The sequence below is a fragment of the Mus caroli genome, unplaced genomic scaffold, assembly GCF_978045245.1.
Source record: "Mus caroli unplaced genomic scaffold, Mus_caroli_1 scaffold_14, whole genome shotgun sequence".
Taxonomy (NCBI): domain Eukaryota; kingdom Metazoa; phylum Chordata; class Mammalia; order Rodentia; family Muridae; genus Mus; species Mus caroli.
This window is the reverse complement of record NW_028227269.1, coordinates 77,082,775-77,099,044: the sequence shown is the minus strand read 5'-3', so window position 1 is coordinate 77,099,044 and position 16,270 is coordinate 77,082,775. Positions and strand designations below refer to the sequence as shown.

At 35.2% G+C, this 16,270-nt stretch overlaps 1 protein-coding gene across 16 annotated transcripts in view; it reads right to left on the bottom strand.

The window, feature by feature from the left end:
* The window catches only part of Gphn (gephyrin), a 460,638-nt gene that overhangs the window by 93,928 nt on the left and 350,440 nt on the right, over positions 1 to 16,270 (bottom strand). The gene's annotated exons all lie outside the window — the stretch shown is intronic.

Here is a 16,270-nt window from a genome sequence, read left to right as displayed (position 1 = left end):
TATTTACAGATGAAGAAATAAGCTTAGATGGAATTTATATTTTTGCTTAAGTCATGCAGCTGGTTACAGAAGAGCCAGGATGTAAGTAGTTTTGGCTTCAGGTTAGTATCTTCAACTACTGTACTAACCTTTAGACATTAATGAACTAGTTAGTAAAATGAATATATGTAAGATTTACTGGAATTGTTCTTTTTCCTGTAAAAAGTCATGGAATATTATATGTAGGTATTCACTTTGGCATTAATGTCATACATACAGAAAAACTGCTTATTTTATAACTCTAAAATCAATTTCTATCCTCCACTTTATATTTGTGTATTATCTAAGAGCTAGTAGATAATTTTTTTTTCAGGCTAGCAATCATCTAACATTTACTTGAATATGCAACAGACAACTCAAACCTAAAATTTCCAAAACTAAGCTCTTAAATTTCTAACTTCTTTTACCACCCATTGGATGTTTCATTATCTTCGAATTTTCAACTAAATGAATAGCCATTTTTTTTTTTTTTTACCAGTTTTATACCTGGGCAAGACAGTAAAAACATCCTTGAGTCTTCTCTTTCTGTTAAAACTATACCCAAACTAACTTTAAAATATAGAGTATGATCATTACTTCTCACTTCCATGGTGACTATAACAGCTGGAACATCATTTGTGTTCTGGTACCTGGTCTTATTCTATTCTTGTTCCATTGCTGTTTGTCTATCTCATGGTTATGTAATCCCTTTTAAGACGCAACATATGCTTATAACTTTCAAAGACTTGGAATTTCACATTATAATATTGAAGTCAATAAACCATCACTCCCATTATTCTTCTTTTAATATATATTAATTTTTTTCTTAAAGATTTATTTACTTTATGTATATAAGTATGCCATTGCTCTCTTCAGACACACCAGAAGAGGGCATCAGATTCCATTACTGATGGTTGTGAGCCACCATGTGGTTGCTTGGATTTGAACTCAGGACCTCTGGAAGAGTAGTCAGTGCTCTTAACCACTGAGCCATCTCACCAGCTCACTCCCATTATTCTTGTCTTTTAACATTTTTGGATTTGCTGTGGTCCAGCCATACTAGCTTCTTTTTTTTCAGCAATTGTGTCCAGTGTCCCTCACCTTAGGGCCTTTGTGCTGTTTTCTCCCTTGGACCACTTTCCTTCAAATATTATACTGCTACCTAGCCCTCATTTCTTTCAGTTTTTTGCTTGTATCATCACATCACAAGTTTCTAGGAATACTCTCTGTATAATAATACGTACTATCATTTTATTCCCATTTCCCTACTTTACTGCACATATAATATATAGATATTCAGAGTCATATATCTATAGTACATAAAAGTAAATCTTTGTTGAAGTAAAAAAATTGAATCATTTGATGATGGAAGCATTTCTTTCTGTGTGTATGGGGTTTCATGTATGTGCAAGTTAATTCATGTAGATGAACGTGCATGCTTTTATGAATGGAGACTAGAGGGGAATCTTAGGTGTCATTCCTTAGGAACCATCTATCTGGTGGTTTTTCTTTTTTTCTTTTTTTTCCCCTTTTGGGGAGGACTCTTTCATTAGCCTGAGGATCACTAAGTAAACCGGGGCTGACTGACTAGCAAGCTCCAGGGATTTGCTGTCTCCATTTCTCTAGCACTGGGATTACAAAGGCACCACTGGGATCAGGTTTTTTATACATAGGTTCCTGGCATCAAAGTTAAGTCTTTACGTTTGCAAGAAAATTTATGAATAAAACCATCTCCCAAGTCCCAAACACAGACTTCTTGATTACTACATCTTAATGTATGAATAACTTAGCTTTACCATCGGAACCCCAAAATCTTTGTAGCACCATGAATAAACAGAAAAAAGAAACAACAAGCACTACTGGTCTTCTAACTGGACACAGTTCCCTTTTTTCTTAGCCAGTTTTTAGCTGGGAGGTCTTTGATGTAACTCTGACAGCAAGATGTTGGAAGAAATCTCTGGGAGAAGACATTTTATTATAAATACTAAGATTAAAAGAAATCCTTCCAAAAAGAAGCTTTTATCCTGTCTTCTATCTGAAACATGGCAGGCTACTTGGAGGGACTGTGTTCATTATTTAAACCATTTTTTTAATTATGACTCTTTACATTCACAAATTTGAGTTGCTAGATAAGCCATGCACTGCTTTTCTCTGGACTTCTAATACATATATGAGAAATAAATAAGCTCTTATTTTTAAAAACTACTTTGTAATGATTATATATACCCACCCCTCAAAATACTATAGTTTCTGGTTGTTGTGTATCACTAAATGTTGTGCTTTTACCATGACTCTAGCCGCTGATCCACATATGCTCACTAGACTGACATAAAGGTATTATCTCAAACAATTTCCAACCTATGATTCAAAAGAGCCCCCTCACACATATAAAACTTCTTATACTATGTAACATTTCATCTAATACATAATAAATAAAATCACAGAAATATAAACTTCAAAGATGTTAGTAATTTCTTAGTAATATATCTGAGTAATGTTTTCTATTTAATATTGTAGTTTCAGGCTTAAAAATTGTGACTTATTACTCACAGTTGAAAATGTAAATTTATTAATCACCCACTTTCACTGAGGTCTGAGCTTTGTCAATCAAATATCTTAAAAACATTTTGTTGTAACTAGTATAATTAGAAAAAATAATAGTGTCTTCTTTCTCCTATTCAGTCATATAGATATGCAGACATCAACTTTGATCTTTTTGTGATACTATGGTACATCCTGTGTATAACCAAATAAGAGCCATCCTTCTAAAATGTTTAGTTTCTTACAATAGTACATTACATAGTTGTATAGGATTATTTTTGAACATGATTTGCAAATAGAATAAAAATGTTTTAGACAGAAAGTTTGATTATCAATGATAGCACACATCAATCAACACCCACTGATCAAGTACACTTTATAAACCAGACACAAGTGAGTTGTGATACACAAAATAATAAATACCCAGTCATGGAGAACATTATAGCTCAGCAGAAGGGGAAAGCAAACAGATAAGTGAAAGGGCAGTGAACTATTTGATTTATCTTTAACTACAGAGGCTGGTAGTTCTCTCTGTCTCTGTCTTGAGTTGCAGTGTAGGAATCTACTACCCATGATAAATCTCTCCCACTTAGAAACTACTTTGTATCTTGTTTATAACTTCTGGCACTTGCCTTTCCTTATCTTATGTTACATGTATTTAATATTTGTCTTATCATTGTTAGTATATTGTAAATATGACAGGAAAACCTATCTTATTAATTTCTATATCCCTTGCCACTTTTAGAATACTTTACATAGTATTCATATCTTTTAAATACCCGAGATACGACTAAAAGCCAAATCTTTAAAGTTCAAGCTTGGATGTAAAGAGAAAAATAGTGCCTTCTGCTGATGCTTTATCTCTCTAAGCACCTGATATTTACAGACTGGTTGCAGACCCATGACCTGCAAGTCCTCTTTGTTCCTAACCACTTTCCTCGATAAGTGTAGTTACCACCCCTCATCAAAGAGGCCTTTCTTTCCAGCAAATGGAGACCATCATAGAGAACAATAACTTGACATGATACAGAGATCAATGAATCATGAGGAGTGCAGACACATTGGAAAAATCTATAACACAGTTTCTGCATCGATGGCTCAGGGAACACTGTAGAAGAGGGATGGAAAGATTTTAAGAGCCAGAATACTAGGAAGTCTACTGAAAAATGGTCTTTTAAAAATGGTTGAATAAACAAAACCGGAACAATGGCAATATCGATGGATATATTAACATGGAAGTGGAAAATTTCACAGGGGTTATGCCCGTAGACAAAATACCCCAGGCAAGTAATAACTGACGAAAGAATAATTAACCTCTACCAAGGATAAGCTCCCTTAGTGGTTACTCCATACAAAGTGGTTACTCCATGCAACCAGATATGCCCCAAAACCAAATATGGACTCAGCAGGCTGTATTTATATATTTATATACTTACACTTTGACTTTTAACTAGGGAATTTACTCATAGCCAAGATAGTACAGCAAAAAACATAGTAGATGCTACTGACATGATGGGTCAGGCTCATGCTCATCTATTTGTATTGTAGGAATACAGTCCAGAAACATGGGCCTAGTGAATGGTACCACCCACATTGGGCTGAGTCCTCAAATGTCAATTAATAAGCAAGAAAATCTCTTACAGACATACCCACAGGCCAATACAATTCTCAATTTAGGCTCTCTTTTTAGATATTTTCTATGTTCTGTCAAGTTGACAGAGTTAACCAAGAAATAGAAAAAATGATTTTCTATAAGCAAACTCCATTTTAAGGTTCCAAATGTATTCTGATAGCTACCTTACAAATGAATATTAATGGTTTGAAAAAAAATCCCTGAGAAGCTATATTGAATTAACCCAAACTACAAAACAAATCAGACATAAAAAATATTTGTCCTATGAATGAAATTCAAGTATTTAAGAGAATATTATTGAACTTATCATAAGATTCCTTGGTGATATAAGCTAACAGACTGGATATGCAAGCAGAATCCAGCATTTTGCTGCAAACATGAAACACACCACAATGATAAAGACAAACACTACTTTAGAGTAGAAGGCTGGAAAAAAGTCTTCAAGCAAATGGTACCAAGAAACAAGCAAGAGTTGCCAGTCTAATATCCAACAAAATAGATTTACAACCAAAAGATATCAAGAGAGATGAGGAAGGATACTTGATATTCATCAAAGGAAAAATCCACCAAGAGAAAGTCTCAGTTCTGAACATTTATGTCTCAAATGGACCCACATTCATAAAAGAAACTCTACTAAAGCTCAAAACACACATTGAACCCCACACAATAATAGTAGAAGACTTCAAAACCCCACTCTCACCAATAGACAGGTCATTGAAACAGAAGCTAAACAGAGAGAGACACAGTGAAACTAATAGAGGTTATGAACCAAATGAATTTAATGTAGTTACAGAACATGTCAACCTAGAACAAAAGAATATACCTTTTTTCTCAGCACCTCATGGTACCTTCTCCAAAACAGACCATATAACTGGTCATAAAAACAAACTTCAACAGATACAAGAAAATTGAAATAATCCCATGCATCTGATCAAATCACCACAGACTAAGGCTAGACTTCAATAACAACAAAAACAACAGAAAACTCACATACCCATGGAAACTGAACAACTATCTACTCAATGATAACTTGGTCAGGGAAGAAATAAAGATTTTCTGTAGCTCAATGAAAATGATGACACAGCATACCCAAATTTATGGGACACAATGAAAGCAGTGCTAGGAGGAAAATTCATAGCATTAAGAGCCCTTGTAAAGGCCCAGGCTATTATACCCAGCAAAACTCTCAATTACCATAGATGGAGAAACCAAAATATTCCATGACAAAACAAATTTACACAATATCTTTCCATAAATCCAGCCCTACAAAGGATAACAGATGGAAAATACCAATCCAAGGAAGGAAACTACGCACTAGAAAAAGCAAGAAAGTAATCTTCTTTGAACACACCAAAAAGAAGATAGCCACACAAACATAAAAATAACATAAAAAATAACAGGAAGCAACAATAACTATTCCTTAATATCTTTTAATATCAGTTGATTCAATTCCCCAATAAAATACATAGAGTAACAGAGTGAATATGTAAACAGGACCCAGCATTTTGCTGCATACAGGAAATGCACCTCGGTTTCAAAGAAAGACACTACCTTAGAGAAAAGGGCTGGAAAACATTTTCCAAACAAATGGTCCCAAGAAACAAGCTGGAATAGCCATTCTAATATCAAATAAAATCAACTTTCAACCAAAAGTTATCAAAAAGGGTAAGGAAGGACACTTCATCAAAGGAAAAATCTACCAAGAAGAACTCTCAATTCTGAACATCTATGCTCCAAATGCAAGGGCACCCACATTCATAAAAGAAACTTTACTAAAACTCAAAGCACACATTGCACCTCACACAACAATAGTGGGAGAATTCAACACCCTACTCTCATCAATGGATAGATCATGGAAACTCAAACTAAACAGAGACACACTGAAACTAACAGAAGTTATGGACCAAATGGACTTAACATATCTATAGAATATTTTGTCCTAAAACAAAAGGATATACCTTCTTCTTAGCACCTCATGCTACCTTCTCCTAAACTGACCATATCATTGGTCACAAAACAGGCCTCAATAGATACAAGAAGATTGAAATAATCCCATGCACCCTATCAGATCACCATGGACTAAGGCTGAAAACCAAAAAACCAAGAAACTGAACCAAAACCAAAACCAAAACCCCCCCAAAACCAACCAACCAACCAAACAAACAAAAAACAAACAAACATACAAACAAACAAACAAACAAAAACCAAAAACCCAACAAAAAGCCCACATACATATGGGATTTGAACAACAATGCTCTACTCAATGATAATTTGGTCAAGGAAGAAATAAAGAAAGAAATTAAAGACTTTTTAGAGTTTTATTAAAATGAATGCACAAGATACCCAAACTTATGGGACACAATGAAACAGTGCTCAGAGGAAAATTCATAGTTCTGAGTGTCTCCAAAAAGAAACTGGAGCGAGCATACACTAGTAGCTTGACAGCATATCTGAAAGCTCTAGAACAAAAAGAAGCAAATACACTCAAGAGGAACAGATGGCAGGAAATAATCTAACCCAGGGCTGAAATCAATCAAGTAGAAACAAAAAGAAGTATACAAAGAATCAACAAAACCAGGAGCTGGTTCTTCGAGAAAATCAACAAGATAGATAAACCCTTAGCCAGACTAACCAGAGGGCACAGAGACAGTATCCAAATTAACCAAATCAGAAATGAAAAGGGAGCCATAACAACAGAAACATAGGAAATCCAAAAAAATCTTCAGATCCTACTATAAAAGCCTATATTAAAAAATTGGAAAAACCTGGATGAAATGGACAATTTTCTAGACAGATACCAAATACCTAAGTTAACTCAGGATCAGATAAACCACCTAAACAGTCCCATAACCCCTAGAGAAATAAAAGCAGTTATTAAAAGTCTCCCAACCAAAAAAAAAAAAAAAAAAAAGAAAAAGAAAAAGAAAAAGAAAAAAAGAAAGCCCAGGACCAGATGGGTTTAGTGCAGAATTCTATCAGACCTTCAAAGAAGACCTAATACCAATACTCTTCAAACTATTTCACAAAATTGAAACAGAAGGAACACTACCCAATTCATTCTATGAAGCCACAGTTACACTGTGTATTCTCCCTTGGAGATGGAATGATTTCTGTTCATTCAGAAACTTGTCAAAATTTCCTTTCATAGGACTTCATAAGAGATTTTTTTCTACTTATATCATGTTTAATGTTCCAAGGAGATTTAAAAAACTGGTTGAGTGCATATTACTTTTAGCTTCAGAAGATATCATATATATACATATACATATATATATATATGAGGCATTTAACTATTATAAATTATTTTGATGACTTAAAAGTATCAATGTTGAGTTGTATATTTTAAGATAAATTTTATTAGTTTAATAAAAAAGGATACTTGAAACAATTTCACTAAAATTAGAGACAAGACAAGGATGCCCACTCTCCCCATATCTATTCAATATAGTACTCAAAGCTGTAGCTAGAGCAATAAGACAATAAAAGCAGATCAAGGGATTACAAATTGGCAAAGAAGTCAAGGTATCACTATTTGCAGATGATATGACAACCAAATAAAAAAAATGGGGTATAGAGCTAAACCAAAAATTCACACCTGAGGAATTTTGAATGGCTGAGAAGCACTTAAAGAAATGTTTTAAATCCTTAGTGATCAGAGAAATGCAAGTCAAAACGATCCTGAGACTCTATCTCACACCAATCAGAATGGCTAAGATCAAAACCTCAGGTGACAGCATATATTGGCAAGGATGTGGAGAAAAAGGAACACTCCTCCATTGCTCCTGGGATTGCAAACTGGTACAACCACTCTGGAAATCAATCTGGAAGTTCCTCAGCAAACTGGAAACAGATCTACCTGAAAACCCAGCAATACCACTTTTGGGCATATACCCAAAAGATGCTCCACCATACCACAGGGGCACATGCTCCACTGTGTTCATAGCAACCTTATTTATAATAGCCAGAAGGTGGAAAGAACCCAGATGTACCACAACAGAAGAATAGATACAGAAAATGTGGTTCATTTACACATTGGAATACCATTCAAGTATAACAAAAGAGGACATCATGAATTTTGCAGGAACATGGATGGAACTAGAAAATATCATTCTCAGTGAGGTAACTCAGACCCAAAAAGACATGCATGGTCTGTACTCACCAATAAGTGGACAGGACATTAGTCAAAAAAGTACAGACTACCTAGGATACACAGAACTCAAGAAGGTTAAAGTAGAAGGACCCAAGTGAGGATGCTTCAACCCCCCTAGGGAGGGAGAAGAAAAGAACCAAGGGAGACAGAGCAAGGGAGGGACTTGGGTAAGAGAAGAGAGGGGGAGCGGAAAAGGGAAAAGGGAAAAGGGAAAAGGGAAAAGGGAAAAGGGAAAGGGAAAATGACTAGGTATGGGGGTGGCTGGAGATAGGAGAGAAGCCCTGAGGGGCCAGCAGAATGAATGCAAATATGTAACCTCAGGGTGTGGGAAGGTGGGCTGGACCCTCTAGGAAGTACCAGAGACTTGAGAGGTAAGAGACTCTCAGGACTCAAAGGGGGAGGAACCTTAGATGAAATGTCCAATAGTGGAGAGAAGGAACTCAGAGAGTCCACCTCCCGTAGAAAGACAGGGCATCAGGTGGAGGGATAGGGCTGTCATCCCACAGTCAAAAATTCTGACCCAGAATTGTTCCTGTGTAAAAAGAATTGCAGGGATAAAAATGTAGAAGAGACTGAGGGAAAGGTGTTCCAGTGACCAGCCCAACTTGTGATCCATCTCAAGGGGAGGCTCCTAGGCCTGGCACTAAAACTGATGCTATGGTGTGCTTACAGATAGGAGCCTAGCATGGCTGTCATCTAAGAGGGTCAACGGACTGAATTAGGGAAAGGGTGGAAGAAATTGGGGAGGAGGGCAACTTCATAGAAGACCAGCAGTCTTAACTAACTTGGACTCCCAAGATCTTTCAGACATTGAGCCACCAAGCAGGCAGCATATGCTAGCTGGTCCGAGGCCCCTGACATACACAGCAGAGGACTGCCTGGTCTGGTCTCAGTGGAAGAAGATGTGCACCTAACCCTTGAGAGACTTGACACCTCAGGGAGTGGGGAGACCTAATGGGGGGCCATTATCTTGGAGACAGGGGATGGAACTGTGTGAGGGGGGACTGGGAGGGAAGACACAGCTGGACTGTAAAAAAGTAAATGTAATAATAAAAACATTACAAATAAATGAAGAAAGGCAGCTTTCAAATTATATAACATACTATAATAGCAACAAAATGTCTAGGTTCTTCTTGATTAAATCAAAGCCTCAGAAGGAAGTTCTATTATTCATAAAAATTAATAGTTTCCTAAACTACTTACAGTGTAAAGGAATACTTTTCATAATACTGACAGTCTCAAGGAGGAGTCTTGGCGTGTCCTTGTTTATACCTTAGCCTTTAGCATCACATAGTGTGTGGGGAGAGAATGCCTTGTATTTCTCTATTCAGGCTCTTTGAATAGCAGGTGACCTAGAACAAGTTTTCTAGGAAATGTAATGAACACAGATTATAGTAACATGTACATTCAATTTAAATTGTTACTGTGTTGGGTATGTTGAAGAACAAGTGGTTCAGAGGTGGCAAGTATTTAATCTTCCAAACAAATCTTTCTCTTTTTTTTTTCATTTTTTTATTAGATATTTTCTTAATTTACATTTCAAATGCTATCCTGAAAGTCCCCAATACCCTCCCCGCCCCCCGCCCTGCTCCCCTACCCACCCACTCCCACTTCTTGGCCCTGGTGTTCCCCTGTACTGGGGCATATAAAGTTTGCAAGACCAAGGGGCCTCTCTTCCCTATGATGGCCGACTAGACCATCTTCTGCTACGTATGCAGCTAGAGACACAAGCTCTGGGGGTACTGGTTAGTTCATATTGTACAAACAAATCTTTCTAATCAAGAGAAGTTAGTTCCAAATTTCTAGGGAAACACAATGGCAGAATTCATGCAGTCAGTATTAAAGTCACTTTTTAAAAAAACTGTACATATAATTTCTCAAGTTGTCTCAAATTTCATGGTTTTACAGGTTTTCTACATGTATATTCAAGGTAATGTATCTTACATTTCTAACATAGAAAGCACAGATGAAAAGACTGCTTATTTTTGGGGGCTGAATAACAAATACTTAAAAAATAAAACCAAAAATAAAACAAAACACTGCTGCGGGGTCTGTGCCTCACTATTACAACAGAGGGCACGGTTGTCCCAGTGTCAGCTCTGTAACTTACATCACAATTCATCATCACTGATAGGATACAATTTCAACTCTTAATGATAGTATATAAAATTCTTCCCTTCTTCTTTTTCAGCATTCTGCTCATTGCTTATAAAATTGACAATACTGTGGATATATAAACACATAGTATCCTTTTATATTTTCTTGCTTTAGTATGCTATGTTCTTTCTACCTAGAATAGCTTTTCTTTCATTTTTTTTTTGTTTCCCTGGGAAATTGCTATTCTTCCCTCACAATTTCTTTGTTTTTCAATAAGAAGATATTTAAATAGTGATGAGAACATAGAAAAAGGTTCTTAGAGCAAGACTGAAAGGCTCTTTTTGGCTAAACTTGGTATCGATTTATAGCAAAAAACTTATTTAATAAAAGGAAAATAAGAATTCAGGAACAGACAGTAATATAGATAATGATTTAAACATTCTTCCCTATAACATAATTTTAACTTATTAAAGAAGTATAATTACAAAAGTCTACAATGGCAGTCTTCATACTAATAACTGGTTCAGGCAAAAATCATCAGTGGATACTAAAAGCAGAAGGAAAAGTTTCAGGTAAAACAAGTTATTTATAGAGCATAAAATATATCTCCAGAAGGTACTTATTAAATACAAAGCCAAAAAGTTATTTCTGAGTGAAAACCCTACTGTCTACCATTTCTGCCAAGTGATCCACAGTAGTATCACTAACAATGGAACAATTTTACATCATGGCATCACTGACAGTATATATTGAAAAGGACACAGCATCACATTCCTGACACATTGTATAGAAATTAAATCACTGTGAAACATCAGAAAAATTAAATTTATATAATTTAGTCATTATATAAAATGAGTCATTATATAAAATAACTGACCCATGATCTCCATAAATATTGAATACATGAAAGCAAAGAAAAACATGAGTAATTGTTCTAGATTAAAAGAGTCTATGGGAACATTATTGTTAAACATATTGTACGAATCTGGGTTGAATCCAAGATCAGAACAAAAGAATTATTCTTTTACCCATTTCTATAAAGAACATTATTAGAACTGGCAAAATTTAATTGGAATCAGATTACATAATAGTATTATGGTACTGTTAAACTCTTGATTTTCTAACTGTACTGATGTTATGCAAGAGAATGTCTTATTTTTTCCCATCAACCTCATTTTACCCGTACTTTAAATCCACACTGAAGAAGAGATAAAGAGGCATCTCATCTGCATTTTATCCACAAGCAATTTAGTAAAGTATGTGCATATTAATAGGCAAATAAATATGGCAACATTTAATTGTGGTAAAATATTGATATCTGGGGAGTCTGGATGAAAAGCATCCAAAAATTCTTCATAATATTCTTGTAATATTTTCTTGAGTACTGCATCTATTATAAAGCTAAACATGTTTACAAATATTCCCTGCACTTAGGTATTAAAAAACATTCTCATAGTATTTTCTTTGCATACTGCATTAAATACATCTACATTTTATATTTATTTAATATGTCTCTTTTCCTAAGGATATTTTAGGTTTTCAAGGGAGAAAGTATCTAAAAATCAAGGACCAAAGATGCTCTGAGCATGTCATAGTCTAGAATATGTCAAAATGACATATGACAAAAATGAAATGACAAAAAGATGGCAATAGGGGCTGGAGAGATGGCTGAGAGGTTAAGAGCACTGACTGCTCTTCCAGAGGTCCTGAGTTCAATTCCCAGCAACCACCTGGTGGCTCACAACCATCTGTAATGGGATCTGGTGCCCTCTTCTGATGTGACTGAGAAGAGTGACAATATACTCACATAAAATAAGTAAATAAATAAATCTTAAAAAAAGATGGCTATATAAGTAAACACTATATATAACTTCAAATATTATTGTGGTCAATAAATTTAGTGTTGTTTTTGCATGAATTACAAAAAATTGATTTTTAAAAGACAGTTACACTGGGTGTGATGTTATAGATATGATTCTAGACTAGCCTGGGCAACACACTGTAACTTTGTCTTAAAATCAAACTAAACAAACAATAACAAAACAAAACACCAAAAAGCTGACACACACTTGTTAATAGGCTCAAATGTAGGTTTCTCCTACTCTTATATCTTAGTTGGGTAGGCAAATAAACTTATATGGAGGCAAAGAACTCATACACATTAAATATAATTTTTAAAAAGTAAAAGTTTTCCTAGAACTATTAAAAGAATAATTTTAGGGAAGTAATAGTAGGTAAATCTCAACTATTATTATATATGTGACATTTTTATGTATTGCTTATTGATACATATATTTTATAGTTTTATATTATTTATTTATGTTTAAATTTTTTTACCAAAGTAAAAGTACTTAAAATGTTTTGTGTATCTTTTGCCAGCCTTCATGTCTGTGTACCATGTGTGTGCCTTGTACCTGAAGTAGCCAGAAGAGGATGTCAGATCTCCTAGAACTAGAGTTATAGATGGTTTTCAGCTGTCATATGTGTGCTCAGAATTGAATCTGGGTCCTCTGGAAAAGTAGCTAGTGATCTTAACCATGCAGCCATCTCTACAGCTCCCAAATTAAAAGTGCTTTTAATTCCATCATTAAAATATTACACTATTTGATATTAGCCAATATATTGACTGGTACTCAGTAATTTATTTCCATGTCTTTTCAGATTTCTATTTCTGTATGCTTTTACACTGCAGTCTAGTGTCATAACATTTAACATGAAGCACTTTATTTAGCATTTCCTGTAAGCAGGATCTAGTGGTGCTGGCCTCCCTCAGCTTGTGTTTCTCTGAGAAAATCTTCATTTCTCTTCTGTGTTTGAAGGACAGTTTTACTGGATGTAATCTTCTTTGCTGAAGAGTTTCTTTCTTTTTTGTTTTTTTAAATCACTTTGGAAGTAATATTGGAACAAATTTTGATTTCCTAATATAACTATTGAGATTTTTATTGGAGCTCCTTTGAATGTGATAAATCATTTTTAGTTGTTTCTTTTGGGGTTTTGTGTAGCTGGTGACAATTTGAAAATAGCATGTCCTGATATGTATCTCTTTGAACTTATCCTAGCTGTAGCTTTGAGTTTAATTTTTTTTAAGATTTATTTATTTTATGTATGTGTGTACATCACTCTCTTCAGACACACCAGAAGAGGGCATTGAATCCCATTACAGATGGTTGTGAGCCACCATGTGTTTGCTGGGAATTGAACTCAGAAACTCTGGAAGAGCAATGAGTACTCTTAACCACTGAGCCATCTCTGTAGCCTGAGTTTAAGTATTTGACAAGTATACATTTCTTTCTTATGTTTGGGATGTTTTTATTAATATTTCTTCAACTAATTTCAGTTTTCTTTTCCCTTCTTTTCTCTGGCTTATTTTCTATATTTTCCCTTCTTCTCTTTCCTTTTCTCTTTTCTCCACACCTACATATTTTGATTGATGATATATTATAAAGTTCTTCGAACTTCTTTACTTTTTGCTTTTTTAACTCCAGAATTTCAAAGGACCTATATTTTTGTGTTTATGGATTCCTTTGCTTGATCAAATATGCTGCTGAGCCTTCAGAAAAAAAATTCAACTCAGTAACAATATTCTGTTCTAAAACTTGCTTTAATATGGTTCAAATTTCTATTGATATTCTCACATTTGTTCATGTACTTTTACAATTTCTAATCATTATCTTTTCTCTTTGAGATCATCAAGATTTCAAAAAGTAATTATTTTGGACTTTCTGTCTCATAATCATATTCCTAGTTGGTTTCTGATTTATTTTGTCCTTGTCATGCTTCCATATTGTTTGGTATGCCCTTTGATCCTTCCTCTCCTCACCTACCTTGAGTTATAAGCCTTTGAGAGAAAAGCCACACTTTATAGACTGGCTTTGTATGGGGAACTATCCTTTTCCAATCAGCCTGGCCAGAGATTCTGAGGAGGCAGGCTTCTAAAACCATTTTTTATTTATTGAGGGGTGGGGTGGGGGGGAGGAGGAATGTGACTTTTCTGGGCCATGGCATGTAATTTGCCAATTAAGAGCACTTGTAGGTTTTTACTTTTTAAGCTTATAATTTATTGCTTTCTCTGATGTTTACTTGCAACATTCCAAGCTGTTTCATGCTGCAATGAGGTGCCCCTCAGGCATTGAAAGTTCACCAGCTACCTGTCAGTAGGACAGTCAGGTAACACAGAAAACATGCTCAAGTCTTCTGTTCTGAGGAAGAAGCCAAGATTTAGGCAGAGGTCATGCTGATTGTTATTAAGAGGTGCTGGCATTTGTGGTTGGCACACTAGGCTTTACAGTGCCACAATGATCTTCCTCCAATCACTCATTTACTGTACTGGTGGAGGGCATCCTCTTGGAGACAGGGGAAGGAGGAGTGGGAAGGAACTGTGGGAATATCAGATATTTATATGATGATACATAACAGTAGCAAAATTATAGTTATAAGGGGCAATGAAAATCATTTTATGGTTTTGGGGGGGGGGGTCACCACAACCTGAAGAACTGTATTAAAAGGTCACAGCATTAGGAAGGTTGAGAATTACTGCCCTAAAACTATTCTTTTAATAGTTCTAGGAAAACTTTTACTTTTAAAAAATTATATTTAATGTGTATGATTTCTTTGCCTCCATCTAAGTTTATTTACCATGTGCTAGCCTAGTGCCTGCAGAAGTCAGAAGATAGAGTCTGATCCCTTGGGACTAGTTACAGAAAACTCTTAGCCACAATATGGATGCTGGTTTTTAGCCCAGAATTTAACCCATAAATGCTCTGAGTTAACTCTCCAGCCCTCTAGTAAAATTTTTTTCATGAATATTTATCTCAACTATATCCCACTGAATTCAGTTTTATTATGTAATGAACATTTCTAATAAAATAGTAATGTCTTTAAGTAAACATTTCCATAATTTAAAATTATTTAAAAATTAAAAGCATATTATGGTTTGGTGGTATAATCCTTGAATCCTAGTAATTATGGGCTGAGGCAGGAGGATTAAGAGGCCAAGGTCAGATTGGGCTACACAGCAAGATCCTCTTAAAACAGTCTATATTATAAAACAGAGACACGTTTTATCTTGATAGCTGGCAGTGCAATTTGGCAAAACAATAGATTCCTTAAGAGGAAGGCAAAGTTGAGTCCTACAATTCCTTATTTGATTCTAAGCTCTCCCAAGTGAAGCAGTAATCTCTCTGAGTTCACTAAAAAGAGAAAATCAGTTAGGAGTCTACATAGCTAAAAGCTCAAAGGTTCTACCTTTTTTTTGGTTGACACTTATGTATTTGTTTTACTTTACATTTTGTTTAAGAATCACAAACAGGAATTTCCATCAATTAGCACAGAACTTTGTATCTAGTTTGAAGGATGATCCCTTTTCATGGAACTTGGTGGTAGATAAATTACAGTCTAAGGATATTTTTACCTCAGTAATTTCATATTAGCATTTCAATAGCTTTATTATTACAGAAAATTCTTAGGAAGATAAAAGTTGCAAATAATTTTATTACTAAAATTTGACTCCTCACAACAAAGCACCTAGACAGACACCTGTGAACATAAATTGTTCTAGAAAGGCCCAATGATTCATTTAATAACCTACAGCCAAACAGTGGAGTAAGAAGGAAAATCACTATACAGAAAGGATTACTGTGGTAATTTGCATAGCTGAGACATCCTAGACAACTAGGAATAAAGACAAGTGAGAGGTATGGGTATCAGCCACACAGTGGGTGTGATGTTTTCCAGTGACCTGCTGTGTAGAAGATCCTGGCAGGTTTCATCAACAACCACTGCTCCTATATGGCAGACCAGACAAGAGAGCTGCTCCTTCAAGGAGATGTTCG